Source organism: Papaver somniferum, chromosome 5 (assembly GCF_003573695.1).
Source record: "Papaver somniferum cultivar HN1 chromosome 5, ASM357369v1, whole genome shotgun sequence".
In the NCBI taxonomy this organism is placed as follows: Eukaryota; Viridiplantae; Streptophyta; class Magnoliopsida; order Ranunculales; family Papaveraceae; genus Papaver; species Papaver somniferum.
In genome coordinates this window covers 1,104,326-1,121,563 of record NC_039362.1, presented here as the reverse complement: position 1 = coordinate 1,121,563, position 17,238 = coordinate 1,104,326, and the positions used below count along the sequence as shown (strand labels likewise).

Here is a 17,238-nt window from a genome sequence, read left to right as displayed (position 1 = left end):
TACAATACTAAAAATTAGAAGACTCTGTATAATACTAATTGTCCGAAGAGATGTATCTTAGATATCTGACTATAGGCAAACAGAACCACATGCACTCTTCAAGTACTAGTTGCCCATGGGGATTGCGAACATTGTTACCCGCTATGGATAGACTTTCACAAACATATTATGAGGATATTAATATGTTTCCAAAATAATTTTATAACTTTCACACTGCTTCCATCAGGATGGACATCAGTTGATGCAATAAGTCGATGATCTGTTGCTCTAGAGGCTACCAGAAGCAAGAAAGATGCTTAAAAAGAAAAACAGCTGATAAGCACCAGCAGTACTCTATATACTTAACTCACTGGAATTTGGATACACTTTGGTGGTATTCGTGGAGAGATAACATACATATGTATAAGCATATAACTGGATTCACTTATGAAGTTTAGAAAAGAACCTCCAGCTCTTCAGTCCATGGAAAGTTACTTCTACTCCAACATCCCTTGTCATTCGATCCATCGACATATTTAACATCATCGGTCTTTTGAGTAAAGGCTTCCCTTTCCAGAGAGCCTGGTGTGACAGAGCTGCCAACAGAAGATAATGATAATGATGAGGTTGCCCCATTAATACAGTAGTTAAGGTCGGTATGCATATGGACTTGAGCATCAAATCTCAGAGGACCAATCCTGGATGTGGTTGCTGGTGTCTCAGATTTGAAACCCCTGCATGCAGTGGTGAATGCTGAAAAATGAAAATCCTGTCTATCTTCATTCAGCGATGAAGCCTGGAGATAATTCTCAAGAAGCCTAACTTCCTTGCTCAACTGCAACCTGGTTATGAGGGAAAAGATAAATTAATGTTATTTGATAGTTTCTCACGCTCAAATAAGAATCGAAGAGTGTATTAGGAAAGATAACTGGGGACTATACATACACAAAATAGGAACTAACCTATCCTGGCTAAGCTTCTTTAGCTGAGGTGAGCTTCTTAGATCATCCACATTGTCAATAAGCTCATTAGATATGGAAATTAGCAACTCCTCCATCTCTTGCAAATGAGTTGCAGAGCAAAGTGCTACCTGAATCAATTTCAGTAATATGTATCAAAAAAAAAAAGAACATGGGATGGGCAGAGTTGATCAGAACACAAAGAATATACCTTCAGTCCATGAACACAGTTTGCAGATAACTCTGGTGGCAAACAAGTCCCTTCAGCACTTCTACAGTTATCCTTTTGTACAACTGGGGTGAAAGGTGGAAGCTGAGGCATTGATAATTGTTGCGTGCAAGTTGATCAGAACTGTTTGTGAATGATTTGATCCGCAACAAGATTCTGAAATCAAGAAATGAAGAACGAAAAAAATTAAAGCTTCAGACTAAAGTTTTATTACAATACTACTTACATCATGAAATATGATAATGAGCACTTGAGTATACATGTTACCTGAAAGAATTCATCATCATCAAAAACATCAGCGATGTTTTCACCCAGCCCATGGTCAATAAATCCATTACCAACAGGATCTGGATAGATCATTGCTTCATCTCTCCCATAAGGCATTTTTATGTTTGAATCTCTGGAAGTTTCTGCAGCATTAGAAGTGCTTCGGCTTACTACAGGTTTACCAACCGTGGAATTGGAATCAATGAAGTTATTATCTGCACCACTAATACAAACTACAGGTGAAGTTATTCGAGGATTCAAATCATTCCTGCACGCTGCAAAGACTGTACCAAGCCAGCACAACAAAGTTTGATTCAGCTAGTCAAGGTAACTTTAAGATCAACACTGGCATATATGTCAAACATGAAAGCTTTGACAGTGAATATGCTTAACCAGTTCAGAAACTGAAAACACATGCATTTTTGAGTTGTTTGTAATTTTGAAAACTCCAAGATGAGACGACATCTATATGCAGGCACCAGAGTAAAAGTGGTTGGATATAATAGCAAGATATATTACAACAGCTGCAATTTTAATCTTATCAGTATACCAATGCCACATCTCTGCTCCGGGATCATTGACAACTTACCTTTCTAATTTGTGGATTTTGCAGCCTTTGAGGATTTACAGTTGCTTAAGTCACTAAACCTTAAAAGATAAAATGAAACTGTATGAGAAACAAGAATTACTTGCCAACATAAAGGCTTTATAGTGTAATTACTGTCACGTGATATTCAATGTGTTTACATAGCTATATGGACATATCAATGTATGTCAACAAGTATCAGATAAGAGGTCATGGAATTGAGCATTCCCATATGAAGTGAGTGGTGTGCTTTTGATTGTGGGTTCACTTTGAATGGCCAGATCCTTGTAACTTATGCTATTACACAATTAGACTTCCTCAGATATGTAGGAAAATGATGTTACTTCTTAGCGCGTATAAACTCGTAGAAATGAAGGGAAAGAAGCGCATAAGGTAAGTCTACATATAGAAAAAATGTCTCTGCAAGACATTTTGGCAAACAAGTCTACAAGATAGAAACTCCTTCCACCATCTAAACACACAAGCATAATAAAGTGATTCGTAAAGGTGCCACAAAACTGAAGCTCTTTGATAAATTTTGTTGAGCACCCGACTCCAGACTAAAGCAAGTATTGCACGGGAGGCAAACAGAAGGTATCTTCTAAAATGTTTTCCTTCTAACATATTGGTCTGCTAAATTTCACTGCACAATCTCTTGAAGAAGAAATGAAAATTCAGAAGAAGCTTCCTTCCTCACCAACACCCTTACATGAACGACCAACAGAGCTACATTATTCTCTTAAAAAACACTATTACCAATAAAAAGAAACTCCTCGTAAAAAATCATCTATCTTGATAATTCTAGTGCTTCTAAGAATGTGTAATAAAACAACTGGGGATCAAATCATAAAAATCTCAGCTGCATGAAGACCAATGTGCACCATTGAAGTTTCAATGCATACCTTGCATCACACGGTGCTCCTTCAGAACTAGGTTTCTGTGTGAGCAATGAGTAAAGGAAACTTGAGCTCAAAAACCAATTTTGACATGAGAATCCATCAAGAGCACTAGCGTGTTGTGACAAGTTGAACTTCGGATGGTTCTCATACACTGTACGTAACTTCCTTCCACTGCATAAGCAAGAAAATAGATGATCAACATTGAGAAATATCGACCTTGTAACAGAAAAAAAAAGTATAGTTATTCTTGCCTAGCAAATTTTGCCATAGCCAATGGTTAGCCTGATCGCTCCATACCAAACACAGAGTCCTAGTTTATTTAGACCACTTTTGACTAAAAAACCTGCAAAAAATTTTAACAACAAATCAGACAGGGAATACATTTAGGTGATTTATTATAGCCATAAATGATGTGCAGTGTGCCACAATCGTGCATTAGCTCACTACATACTTCATTTTTCGTCCCCCAAAATTATCAGTCAAAACATAAGGTCACACACTCATAACTCACTCAACAACAGCACCTCTGGAACCTCCACCAGCACCGTTTATCGCATCCAATGCCTATTCCACCACCCTGTCCATACCCTTCACCACCAGCACCACCTACTAAACCGAAACCGAAACCTCACCTCCAGTAGCACCTTCCTCAGATCCAATGCCTAGTCCACCACCCTTTCTAGACCATCCACCAACAACTCCACCCCCACTAGAACTACCACCAAAACCAATGCCTATTCCACCACTTTTACCCACTCCTCCATCAACAACACCTGCTAAACCACAACCAACTCCTCGACCAACACTACCTCCTAGCCATAGCCAAGTCCTGAACCGTGAGCAACAATACCTCCTGAACTGACAAACTCCTCCACCAACAACACCTACTGAAGCATGACCAAGTCCTCCACCAACACCACCACCTACTGAACCACAACCAACTCCTCCACCAGCACCACCAAAACGTAACAATTCACCCGATCATTAACACTAATCTATTAAAACCGTAACTGATTTGCATTTAGCTCAAACAGCTCATGAAAACAAATCGTACTAATTAATCAAATCTAATCAAACATATCTGAATCCTTTTAACAATTACTAATCTAAATCTACGAATCTTCTCAATTTATAAGTAAAACAATCAAAATAATACAGAACTCAAAAAACTAAACCTAGCATTAGCTTAAATTAGTGAAATTCAAAATCAAAATAGAAGAAGAGAATTCAGGGAGAACCTGGCGTTGATGCTGTTAAGGGAGATAGCCTATTACAAAGCGTGATCGAGAAGATGACGAGATCTGGTTTTTTGATGATGTTGTGATTCGTCGATTTTGAGAGAGAGAGAGTGAAAGAGTGATTTGAATTTGGGCGGGATGAAAATGCGCCATATATCGAAAATGCATTGGGGTTTGATGTGAGTCTTGAGCATCAAAATCAGCTGGGAGAGCACTCGACAGCTCTGAGTTGGATCATGAACTTGAACAAATTAATCTAAGATGCGCCGGGCTCATGTTCTTCTTATTTCAGTTCAATGATTTGGACTTCCTCACAATTATGTGGACGCGGTGGAGCCATGTGGCGGCATAAGGTCTTTGGATTTAAGAAGTTACTTTTTGATTTTCATAAATAAAAAAGTAAGAAGTTAACTTATAGGGTCTTTGGATTTCAAAATATAGTTTTTCCACAAGTAGAAGTTAAAAGTATAGATATTTTGTTTCACAAAAAATTGATTTTTTTGTTTTTGGAGTTCTCTGAAATTTCATGAAGCTAACTTTTTGTTTTTAATTTCTATAAGTCAAAAAGCTATTTCTGAATGTGTATTCAAACATGTCATAAAGGTATACTTTTTGGAATAATGTCTAGAAACAAAAATGTTATGAACATTTTGTGAAGTAAATAATTTTTGCTTTTGCCTTCCGAGATTGATTTCTGCTTTTGGAAAAGTATACGCATTTTTATTTCTGGTATCCAAAATTTCCAAACACCTTTTTAAGGTTCTTCGAGAGAAAAAAAATAAAAACATATACAATGGCGTTAACGTTGATTTTTGGGGAATGGATGGGATTAATCCAATTATTCTATTTATATTTAATAGGAAAGAATCATGGAACCATTGAGTTTAAGTCAATTTGAATACATTCATTTGCCCCTGGTGGATATGAGTTATTCCATTCCTTCCTAACAAATAAAGCGACCAAAAATTATCTGAAGGAGTAAAATTATTGGAGTCTTGGTGCATTTCTAATTATCAAATGAGTCTAACAAATATAAGTCTTCATCATATTATTTTCGTTATTTTTTATATTTAAGGGAGTTTTTCTTCTTATTCATGACAAAATAATGGTTTGGTGGTCAGTCTCTAAGACCATATCCTATCATGGAAGAGGGAATTCCCATAAAATCCTATGTGGTAGCTTTTTTGTGACATGTAAAGCAATAAGTGAAGACCATATCCCATTGAAAATAAACTTAATCATTTTTTTATGCAAGGATACAAATCCCTCAATGTAGATGGTTTAAATCGAAATGAGCAATTTCTTTGTCTCTAGACCATTTGATTGCCTCATAAAAGCGTTCTCCCAATTGTTGCGTCGCGTGAAAAAAGATGGCGTGGATTGTTCCACCATTGGGTTCTTGTAGAGTATCGAAGTATCTACTTCGCTAACAAATCTGTTACAGTATTGCCTTTTTTTACGAATATTTAGAACCTAGAGTTATTGCGACAGGTAATACAATCAATAACTCCAGCGAGCTGCTAACTTCCATAAACATTCTTTTTCTTTAGTTTAACGTATGTTAAAGAAGGTTAAAGCATCAGGATAATACTAACTCGGTTACTTCACCATTCATTTTGCAACTATTATGAAAAATATGGCACTAAAATGATGAATCGGCCTGCTAAAAATCTTAATTGCACTTATGGTAGGTCTATTTGGAAAGCTATCACGAAATGTATATAACTCCAACTCTCCGAAGCTTTTCCATTTTAAAGTGCATAAAGGCGTGCATGTTAGATTCTGGCATGATATCTGAATTTTTGGATCTTCTCTGAAAAAAGTTTCCAAATATTTTTGCTTTTGTTAGAATTAAGACTACAATTATTACATAAATGTGTTAGTAATGGTGTTATTTGGAGTCTGAGCATTCTGATGTAGGACATCTTACTTAGTTAAAAAGTTATTATCATTTCCTTAGTATTTGTTTTTATTTAGAATTCTAATATTTTAGGTATCTAGTGGAAACCTATATAAACGGGCATAGAGCTTATCTCTACGTACAATCTTGTATCAAATAATATTATTATCAATCTTATTATTTGTTTAACGGTTTCTTTTTTATCTTTTCTTAATCTCTTCTGGAATATCTCCTATTTCGTATCTGTTTCTTCCTTCGTATCTCCAGTAATCCACGTATTACATTCTTCCACCTATCCTTCTACATTACTTAGAAGGCTTAATCAAGTTGCTAGCACTAAGTTGATTGTTCTCTCTGGAAAGCTAAACTTGTGTTTTTTCAATTATGATAGGATGCTATTGAGTGGATTTCACAAGTTCAAAAGTCCTGTGTGTGATAAGTTGGTGGCGGATGGAGATCAATTGCATATGGTTAACATATTTAAGCAATTATTGAGACATAATAATCCCCAAAATTGGTTCTTTCTTGTTCAGGTTAATAATTTATGACAGACTTCCAACTAAGATCTTATGCTTCTGTATTGCTTGCCTTTTTTGCAATGCTTGCGGGTCCAGTTCTCGTGTCTTGATACGCTGTTCTTTTGATCAACAAGTTTGGGTTACTTTTCAAACTAAACTTAAAATGGATGTTATATATTTACAATGCCTTACATTATTATTATAACTTGGAACTTAGCTTTGAGTGATAAAATCTAGGACCTTTATTTGGAATTTGGTTCCGTTATTGATCATGCATGTGGAGTATTTGGCACAAAATAAGTGAAAAAGTTTTCGGAAAATGGGTCATTTGTCCAAATATTTTTAAAACATGGTTCTAATGGACGAGTAAAAATTAGTATGGGTGAAATAGACACCAAGAAAATAACAAGAATGAAACTGGATTCATCCTGGCTTAAACTTTGAAAAGAGTGAGGATGAAACTGGATGCATCCTGACGTAAATTAAAAATAAGAAAAAGTATTTGAAAATTGGTAGGATGAAACTTTTCACATCCTGACTATTTTCAGTATCAAAATTTAGATGTCTTTTTTCACTCAAAAATTGTTGATTTTGGTCTTTTTAACCAATCTTGTGAAAAGTTTTCAACCGCCAAAGTACATAGTTTTTCAAATGCAGTTTCCAACAATGAAAAACACCTTCTGTTGTGTTGATATTCCGTTGTCAAAGAGTTTGAAGTTGTTAACTTGAATGAAGTTATGAAAATGGTGGAGAGTGTATTTTAATCATGCTTAAAATGGGTGGTAGCCCGTGTTACCCCCAAGAAAAAAAAATGTTTTCTGTACTTTTTATTTTCTGCATCTTTCTACGGTGGTATAAATCCCCGGCACCATCTCTCTTTTATAATCAACAAGTCTTCTTCTTTATTTTTGAAAAAAAAAAAGTAACAAAGTTATCTCCATCAAATTAAAACCTACTTTGTTTTGACATTGTGTAATTTTCTCCAACCACTCCTCAGATAATGGACAAGTGGTCATTTTGCAAAGAGTTTGTAACACGGTGACTCTTTTGGGAACCAAATTAAAAAAGTGTGACTGTTTCGGATAATACCCGCTAGTTTTAGAATGGCAATGATGCTTTGAGGCAAAAGCAATGCCAAACAAAAGGCAGTTTTCATGTGTATTCCATTTACAATAATAAGACCGTGTTTGGGAACTCATATATCCCAAAAGGTTATACAAACTCCTTTTAGTTACGCCTGCAAAAGATTAAACGTTAAGCTTTGGGTCAGGCTTAGGAAGTCGAACACCAGATACAAATCCATTCACTACAAGAAAACCGGTCTTCAGCGACAAACACAATACAGATGCAAGAGATCATTATTAAACGCTACAGCCCTCCAGCGGCTAAAATTATTTAGTCGCATCGGTGTCGGTAGAAAGTATGTGTCGAGAGGTTAGGAAGTTACTGTTAGCCTTCAGAAAATACTCAGTCTTCAATTTATTCCTCATCCTCTCCTGCTTCTTATACTCACATTTATTCCTCATCTTCTTCTGCTTCATCATGCTGCTCCAACTCCTCGTCATTCCTATACTGGCCATCCTCCATATTTTCTTCTTCATCCTCCGTTTCTTCCTCATCGACTTCGTCTTCTGTTTCACTATCTTCATTTGGATCCAGTGCAGAGGAGCTTGACCTAAATTCTTTAAAGCCACATTCATTAGGTTGATGAAATTTGACCCACTCTTTTTCATCCTCTCTATTTTCCTGTTTGCAGCATCAAGTTGTTCTTTGACTGCAGCCAATTGTTCATCAGTTCTGGAATAATAGGTTGGAAGAGCAGCTTGCTTTCGACGCCTTTTACGACCAAGCCGACTAGCATCAACAACTCTGTTATATATTTATTCCAACGAGCAGTCAATCTCCCCTCTTTGCTTCTTCTCAAGCAAGTCATTCATCTCCTTATACACCAAAGAAAAATCAAACCATTAAAACAAAATATGAGAATACAAAATAATTTTTTTGTATATCAATTAGCGAACAATATAAACATGGATAATGAATCAACCATAACACAGGATCGTTAACAAAAGTTAAAAATATACCTTCCATTCTGCACATACTGGAGGAAGCTTCTGATGCTCATCTTTATGCGTCTCATTGAACATCGTCAATGGATCGATAGCTAGACCTTTTACCCTCTTTCAAAATAGAAAACGGATGTGTACAAGTAAATAAGATCCCACGATACCCTTTCAAATGTCTTTCTTGCAAAGCTCTCACTACCATTTGTGTGGTTCAGAGCTTGTCTCTTTCTCGCATCACTTGCCCTCTTCGATCTTGTCTATGAAATAAACAGGAAAATATAATTAAACAGAAGATTATAGACTTTACAAAAATTTAAACCAGGTCCTTGTCCGCCAGTGAATGATACACAGGGTACTACTTATCATCCCGAAGCTTGCAAGTTTAGTTTGATTGCTCGTTGGAACAAAAAAGAGGCAGAGAAAAGTGAGAGATATAGAGTACACCATAATTAATCAAGTCGCCAGATTCACAACTTCCAGTTTTTATTACAAGTTTACCAGGCTCTCCCAAATGTACACAAAATTTTTCAAAAGAAAAAATCTTCAGATCCAACAACATACATAGAGATACCACTCTTTTGGATTCTGTTCTCTTCTGTCACTAAGGTGGTGGTTACAAGATAACTTGGCTTTTCGATTGTACACAAAATATACGGGTAGTCTACTTTATTCTTACTGGAAAGTTAAAATCAATCACAAAATGAGATGACGATACACAGTATAAGTCAACACCTGAGCTCGTGGTTCATAGATTTACGGGTAGTCTATTTTATTATAATCCAATGAACCAAGTTTACGGCTTCATATTCATCAATTTCGATCATGTATCATGCTAAGTTTGAAGTCATAACCCTCTCAGAGCTTCGTGGTTCATAGATTATATGCCATTATACCAAGTTTGAAGTTCGAATCGACATTGAGCTTCATATTTATCGATTTTGATGATGTATCATGCTAAGTTTGAATTCAGAACCCTCTCGGAGCTTCTTGGTTCATAATTTGTATGTCGTTATACCACATCCGAAGTTCGAATCGAAACTAAGCTTCATATTCATCAATTTCGATGATGTATCATGCTAAGTTTGAAGTCGGAACCCTCTCAGAGCTTGGTTCATAGATTATATGCCATTATTTCAAGTTTGAAGTTCGAATCGACATTGAGCTTCATATTTATCGATTTTGATGATGTATCATGCTAAGTTTGAATTCAGAACCCTCTCGGAGCTTCTTGGTTCATAATTTGTATGTCGTTATACCACATTTGAAGTTCGAATCGAAACTAAGCTTCATATTCATCAATTTCGATGATGTATCATGCTAAGTTTGAAGTTGGAACCCTCTCAGAGCTTGGTTCATAGATTATATGCCATTATTCCAAGTTTGAAGTTCGAATCGACATTGAGCTTCATATTTATCTATTTTGATGATGTATCATGCTAAGTTTGAAGTCAGAAACCTCTCAGAGCTTCTTGGTTCATAATTTTTATGTCGTTATACCACATTTGAAGTTCGAATCGAAACTAAGCTTCATATTCATCAATTTCGATGATTTATCATGCTAAGTTTGAAGTCGGAACCCTCTCAGAGCTTGGTTCATAGATTATATGCCATTATTCCAAGTTTGAAGTTCGAATCGACATTGAGCTTCATATATATCGATTTTGATGATGTATCATGCTAAGTTTGAATTCAGAACCCTCTCGGAGCTTCTTGGTTCATAATTTGTATGTCGTTATACCACATTTGAAGTTCGAATCGAAACTAAGCTTCATATTCATCAATTTCGATCATGTATCATGTTAAGTTTGAAGTCGGAACCCTCTCAGAGCTTGGTTCATAGATTATATGCCATTATTCCAAGTTTGAAGTTCGAATCGACATTGAGCTTCATATTTATCGATTTTGATGATGTATCATGCTAAGTTTGAAGTCAGAAACCTCTCAGAGCCTCTTGTTTCATAATTTTTATGTCGTTATACCACATTTGAAGTTCGAATCGAAACTAAGCTTCATATTCATCAATTTCGATGATTTATCATGCTAAGTTTGAAGTCAGAACCCTCTCAGAGCTTGGTTCATAGATTATATGCCATTATTCCAAGTTTGAAGTTCGAATCGACATTGAGCTTCATATATATCGATTTTGATGATGTATCATGCTAAGTTTGAATTCAGAACCCTCTCGGAGCTTCTTGGTTCATAATTTGTATGTCGTTATACCACATTTGAAGTTCGAATCGAAACTAAGCTTCATATTCATCAATTTCGATGATGTATCATGTTAAATTTGAAGTCGGAACCCTCTCAGAGCTTGGTTCATAGATTATATGCCATTATTCCAAGTTTGAAGTTCGAATCGACATTGAGCTTCATATTTATCGATTTTGATGATGTATCATGCTAAGTTTGAAGTCAGAAACCTCTCAGAGCTTCTTGGTTCATAATTTTTATGTCGTTATACCAAATTTGAAGTTCGAATCGAAACTAAGCTTCATATTCATCAATTTCGATGATTTATCATGCTAAGTTTGAAGTCAGAACCCTCTCAGAGCTTGGTTCATAGATTATATGCCATTATTCCACTAGTGGAAAACAGAAGTTCCGCGACCGTCAGAACAAGTCATATATACGTATTATACGACTACTTCCAACCGTCTCTGTTGGGGTCTCTGATAAAGCGTCGCTGTCTCGTACGACCTTAAGCCGTGGGTCTCAAAATAACGACGTATTTTAAGGGTAACGAGGTACAGACCCTTAACCGTGGGTCTCAGATTTAAATTATAATATAAAAAAAAATATAGATTCGGATTTGCTGAAATGCCAGAATGGCTAAATCTGAAAAATCTGACTGCATCAAAGTCAAGTCAAGTCAAATTGAACTCAATTCCAAGTCAAAGTCAAATCAAATGGAAGTCAAAGTCACAGCAAAGTCAAGTCGAAGTCAAATTGAAATTCAAATTTAACTCAAATTTAAACTCCAATTGAGAATTCAACTTCCATTCTTTCATTCATTGGGTTTAAATTACACATAAGAATGAAATTCTTAGTTCATAACAACACATGTCCAAGCTAGCTAGTAAGTTCTAACGACATGCTCAACTAATAGACGACGTTCCGACAATGTGTGATAGGCAAGAATCGAAATTTTAAAGCTGCAGCTAATTCCAAACCAAAAGAAACATATAAAACATGCCTTGAGAATACCATGCCTCTCACTATGGTGTAAGCTCCAAAGTAACCAGGATATCAATAGAACCTACATATCAAAACACAATAATTCAGAAGGGATAGATAACAGTCCTGAATAATACAAGCTGCAAAGGTGAACAGTCCTGAATAATACGTACAGGCTGCAAAGATGAACAAATTACTCTCAAAGAAGCACATGACATCTTACTCTGCAGTTGAGAAAACAACCTCGCAACCCTTGTCACCATTTTCCATGACGAATCTCAGTACATCACAGAAAAATAGTAATAATGAGTAATATTCTTGGAAAATAAATTTCATTCTAAGAACCCTAACAATGGACAGTGGAGTAACCTGAGAAATACGTCAAACAAAAGAAGAACTGTATATCCATTCTTTCCTTTACCCAAAAGTCTGTGTTATAATCTAAATAACCAGCACACTACTCAAAGCTATAGCAAAAAAGATTTAAAACTTGCATTACCATTCTAATGATACTTTCATGATTAACATGAAACAAAAACATCAAAATAAAACATGTACAATGTAAGTAAGTCAAGGTTTTAGAACTAAACTTCCATAGTAATCACCATGGAAGATTTGGATCAATGGATGGTCCTATGTATTAGAAAGCAACATTACCAGATGAGCTACAAGACAAGTTATGTCCAAATGAGCTACATGACAGTTGTAGGAATTACGAATAATAATAAAAAAACCTCGAAAATGTTATGCAATCAGCTTATTAACTGGTTAAGTTAAGTTGTGAGGTAAAATATTATAAGTGAGGTCATTTATTACTATCTACCTTCATATTTCACAGATCAAAAATAACTTGTATACTTTCACTCACAAGTAGCATATATACCAGCATAAGGTCTTATTAATTCAAACCAGATGGGAGTATAATTAAAGTAAAGGAAGATTATCTTTTAAATAAGCCACATGTTATAGTTTAATCATCTCAGCTCTATAGTTGTGGATCATACCCAAGGGAGCAGCACAAGCATTTCCAATATTCCCACCTCCTAGTATTCTCCTTGATGTTAACTGCACAATTCAGGTGCAAGGTTCTGATAAGAAGACAAAAATGAAAGTAACTCTGTAATTTGCAATTCTTGGAACATGGTGACATCAGTATTTTGGTACGAGTCTTAGATTTTCCCCTGTCACTAATTTTTCTGCAGACTAACCAAGATTACTTATTTGGTGTATGACTAAAATATTTTAGTAAATCTGAGGTTAAAGACCTCCAGTTTGAACTAAAAACTGGGTTGACATATAATAAACAGTTGACCTCCAATATGAGCTCAATTTTCAGTCCAGTTACTGTGCAGCAAATAAACAGTCGACACAATGAGAAAAAACAAGAATCCATTTCAACATTATTTTGCAAAACATAATTGGCTTATACGCGTAAATTAGGACTGTCCAAGTTAGAAAGATCAGTCACCTTTCTTTCTCATGGGTAAAACTTCTATGAGATTTTAAAAAAATCAATGCATTGATAGTCACATTGCTGATGCCTTTCCTGTCATGGATCAAGTTCTTCCTTGCCTATTTGCTGCATTGCCAAAATCAAAACCATTACAAAACCCCAATTCACATATAACAACATCTAAGACGAAACTCGCAAGTTCGACAAACGAAATTTTGCCTGAATTGAATGAATGAGGAAGCATTCCTCTTTGGTTTATCAGGGTCTACTGCAATGGTTTCACCCTTAAGCTTCTTTTTCTTCTGTTGGTTCACTTTCGATTTCTGCAGTTACACACTGCATTAGACTCCAATTCCACAACAATTCACAAATTTCGTCGAATGGATGAACAAACAAACCTTGATTATGTTTTCAGTTTTCTCATTCTTCTTAAGCATCAGTAAAGCTTCCTGCTTATGAATGTTGTCAATGGCCTTTTCGGCTTCAATTGATTCCGATCCTTCCTACAAATCTTACAAACAACAAGAGTTAAAAACAATTCAACTCGATATCGAAAATTCTCGCAAAATGCGTAATCAAGTGTTCACATTGCTTACTTATTTTTCTTGCCATCCTTGGCTTATGCTGCACCTTTTTACTTGAACTGCAAGTACTGTTCAAGCAATTCCATTGCAGTTTTCTGCTTCTGATCCTCTTCGAGTAGCTTCATAGCCTCGTTCTCGCGCTTTTCTTTGCCAACAATCTGCAAGTAAGCTTCTCTATCAGATTTTTTCTCTTCATATAGTTTTTTATCTTCTTTAGTTACATTCTTCCATTTGGATCCTAAAATGTTTGAAACTTCTTTGAATTCTGCATCTGGGTTCTCTTTTTTAACCTCAGCCCATTGACCTTTGCACCATAAAACATAAGATGATGATGGTTTCTTCATCTCTGGGTTCTTCTGCTTCTTTCTCTCTCAGAGATTGAACCAGTCGAAGACACCGCACCTACAAAAAAAAATCCCCAAATCAAAATTATACCCAGATTCAGAAATCTAACATCAAGAAATTGAAACCCTTAATCCAGAATTTATCAATTAGCCAAACCCTAAGTCTAGAAGAAATCAAATATCAAGATCAAAACTCAAAACTCAAACCCTAAATCAAAACTTCTGTTTCAACAATTCATGATCAATAAACGAAAACCCTTTATCTAAAAATCATAACCCCTAATCAGAAACTCTGATTCAGCAAATCAAGATCAAGATATGGAAACCCGTTATCAAAAATTTATGAACCCTAAATTTAAAAACCAGAGATGAAGAAAGCTATACCACAGTAGGATTAAATTCCTTCAACTTCTGCAATTTCTTCAACTCAATTTAAGTTTCAGCTGTTCTTTCCCTTTAATCTCCAACTCCTCTTCTTTCAATTTCAACATCTCGTCACGATCTTTCTAGCTTCAGTTTTCTCCTTAACCGCAAAGATGAAAAGAAGAAGATGCTTCAAGAACAATAGATGGATTTCTTCCTGACGAGGAAAGGGGCTATGTTTAAGAGCAACGATTTAATTGATTTCTTTTGAGGGTTTTTTTCAGTCTCGATTTGGTGGTGAGGATGAAGAAGATGGATAAGATCGCATATGAGGAGGAGACCGAGAGAGAGAAGAAGAAAGAGAAACTGAGATGAGAAATGGGAGAGAGAAAAATGTATTTATACGATCTATCAAATAATAAAAAATTATTACACCTAAATCGGTTTCCATGGGTCGCGGGATCGGCAGCAATTTTAGGGAAAAATAGTAATTATTCAAAGACGGCTACTAGTCATCTCGGAATTTCTCCGTGTTTTTATTATATCAGAGACGGATATCTTTGGTCAACGGTCCAACTACTGTTATTGAGGGTCTCTGATGTGGGTCCTAGAAACCCCATTTTCCACTAGTGTTCCAAGTTTGAAGTTCGAATCGACATTAAGCTTCATATATATCGATTTTGATGATGTATCATGCTAAGTTTGAATTCAGAACCCTCTCGGAGCTTCTTGGTTCATAATTTGTATGTCGTTATACCACATTTGAAGTTCGAATCGAAACTAAGCTTCATATTCATCAATTTCGATGATGTATCATGTTAAGTTTGAAGTCGGAACCCTCTCAGAGCTTGGTTCATAGATTATATGTCATTATTCCAAGTTTGAAGTTCGAATCGACATTGAGCTTCATATTTATCGATTTTGATGATGTATCATGCTAAGTTTGAAGTCAGAACCCTCTCAGAGCTTCTTGGTTCATATTTGTCGATTTCGATGATGTATCCGGCTAAGTTTGAAGTTATTTCATGACCTGTATGACTAGTCGAAATTACTTCATGACCTATGTAACTAGTTGAAATTCAAACCAGAAGCACAAAGAGAAAGCACAAACAAACACACCAATTATCGAATTAATTCTTCATTTTCCCGATTCATTCTTATGTATTTTTTGGATTTTTTTAAATCAGAATGTCGATAACAATGTCCTAAATTTATTAATATTTTTTTTGAATTTTTTTTCGTGTCGAAAGTTCATAATTAAACCCAATACATGAGTTTGTATTAGCACAAAGAGATACACACAGGCTTCTCAATCCGTATGAGCATCCAAAATACAATCTCAACCGTCAAGATCTTTTCTTAATCCGTATGAGTGGATCAAACGAAACGCAGTCTGTTGGGTTCACTTTTTTTTTTTTCCTCGAAGCATTATTCACCAAATAAAGTAAATATTCCATATTGTGAAAATGACCATATTACCCTTACTGGAAATAAGTGCAATAAATATTATGGGGATTGTTAAAATAACCAGACTACCCTTATCAGAAATAAGTAAAGTGAATATTCCAAACCGTGAAAATGACCAGACTAGCTTTATCGGAAATGAATAAAGTAAATAATCCAGATTGTGAAAATGACCATATTACCCTTATTGGAAATAAGTGCAATAAATATTATGGGGATTGTTAAAATAACCAGACTATCCTTATCAGAAATAAGTAAAGTGAATATTCCAAACCGTGACTAGACTTATCGGAAATGAGTAAATTAAATATTCCAGATTGTGAAAATGACCATATTACCTTACTGAAAATAAGTGCAATAAATATTATGGGGATTGTTAAAATGACCAGACTACCCTTATCAGAAATAAGTAAAGTAGATATTCCAAATTGTGAAAATGACCATACTACCTTTATCGGAAATGAATAAAGTAAATAATCTAGATTGTGAAAATGACCGTATTACCCTTACTGGAAATAAGCACAATAAATATTATGGGGATTGTTAAAATGACCAGACCACCCTTATCAAGAATAAGTAAAATAAATATTCCAGATTGTGAAAATGATCAGACTACCCTTATCTAATTTACCAAATCCGATATATCACCTCTTTCTCATTCTTCAGTAGTCGGTACACTGTGGTATCTCCGTTAGAACAGAAGAACCGAGAGAAGAAAATCCCGGCATGTTAGAGTGAAGATTAAAGTGGGTGTCGTGTTTACAACAGCTGAGAGAAGGAAATCATGGGTATGTTAGAGTGAAAATTAGTGTGGGTTTTGTGCATCGGTGAAGTGTAAGTTTTTATACTTTCCCTTTCACGTATTTATTCTGCTTTTGATTAGTATTTGATTTCGATTTCAACTGATTTCTCAAGTATTTGATTTCGATTTCTCTGAAGATCTGTTTTAACCTTGTTTAAATTCTGTTTAATTTGTTCATATTTATGTTAATAGATAGGATCATGGACAAGAGTTGGATGGGAATGCCCAGGAGAGGGACTAGGTACAAGGCTGGAGTGGAAGAATTCCTGAATTTTGCATTTCAACACATAAAACCAGGGGTCGAAAAAATTCGGTGTCCATGTACTCAGTGCAATAACAATTTCTCGGGTACTAGAGCTGAAGTTGAAGTGGGAGGGAATTTCAGAGAATGCACAACTAAATGAATGCCCGAA

General features: G+C 35.5%; 2 pseudogenes; both read right to left on the bottom strand.

Annotated features, from left to right (window-relative positions):
* Nucleotides 1-3,089, bottom strand: part of LOC113277160 — a 34,641-nt pseudogene extending 31,552 nt beyond the window's left edge.
* Nucleotides 3,090-13,704: 10,615 nt separating this feature from the next.
* On the bottom strand, nt 13,705-15,179 carry LOC113277159 (annotated as a pseudogene).
* Between the last annotated feature and the right edge of the window lie 2,059 nt (nt 15,180-17,238).